This window comes from Phyllostomus discolor, chromosome 6 (assembly GCF_004126475.2).
Source record: "Phyllostomus discolor isolate MPI-MPIP mPhyDis1 chromosome 6, mPhyDis1.pri.v3, whole genome shotgun sequence".
Classification (NCBI taxonomy): Eukaryota; Metazoa; Chordata; class Mammalia; order Chiroptera; family Phyllostomidae; genus Phyllostomus; species Phyllostomus discolor.
Window position 1 is genome coordinate 125,596,089 of NC_040908.2, and position 1,012 is coordinate 125,597,100.

Genomic DNA, 1,012 nt, shown 5'->3' on the forward strand with positions numbered 1-1,012 from the left:
GTGTCCTCCAAATTTGTTCCTGATATAGAGAACATTTTGAAGATTGCCACATGGGAGAAGCATTGGGGAAATGGGTAAAAAAGGTGAAGGGATTAAGAAGTACAAATTGGTAGTTACAGAATAGTCATGAGGATGTAAAGTACAGCATAGTCAATAATATTGTAATGAGTATGTATGGTGTCAGGTGGATATGACATTTATCAGCACGATCACTTAGTAGTTATATAATGTCTAATCACTAGATTTTACACCTGAAACTAATATAATATTGTATGTCAACTGTTATTTATTTATTTACAACGGATAGTGAATTTGTTTAAAAGGTTGACATAAGCATCTGCAATGGCGACTTCAACCTTGAGTCCTGGAGTGATACTAATGGAAGAAATCTGCTCAACAATCTCAGAAGGGCTGAGCAAGTCAACGAATGGCTTGTGAATCCTCACCTGAATTTGATCCTAGGTCTTAGAACTCACCCCACAGGGAGTTTTTCCTGCAGTGATTCTCAGAGTCTTGGTAGGCATCTGAACCGATCCTTTCACTTTGAGATTCTTGTCCTTTGCACCTCTGATCAAGTCAGCATACACCTTCTCCAAAGACTTTACATTGTGGCTGATTAGAGCGATTGTAAATGGGTAAATTGCCACCTCTGGCTCCACAGGTGTATTTTCAGTATCTTTAAAAGCCATTGCGGTGGCACAGCTTCCTGACTGACTTGTTCCCCTGCCAGGGCAAAGAGCAGCGAGTCAGGAGCACAAGCTGGCAAATGGCACCCTAATCCAGCTGCAACCCCATCTTCTTCAACAGGCTGTATCTCCTTTGAGCTGTTTGCAGAGGAAGTTCCAAAGACAGAAGGAAACTTGCATGCTCTGAGACCTGGGGAGCAAGGATTTGGTTATAAATGTTATTGCTTTCACAGATTATTCCAGGATTTATGTGCCAGGATGGTGACTTCACACATCACAATGGCACAGACAGTAAGCCCATCTCTTGAGAGAAATTTGGTGATGGG

At 41.7% G+C, this 1,012-nt stretch overlaps 1 pseudogene; it reads right to left on the minus strand.

The window, feature by feature from the left end:
• Nucleotides 1–290: 290 nt before the first annotated feature.
• LOC114498944 lies at nt 291–689 on the minus strand (annotated as a pseudogene).
• Nucleotides 690–1,012: the final 323 nt, after the last annotated feature.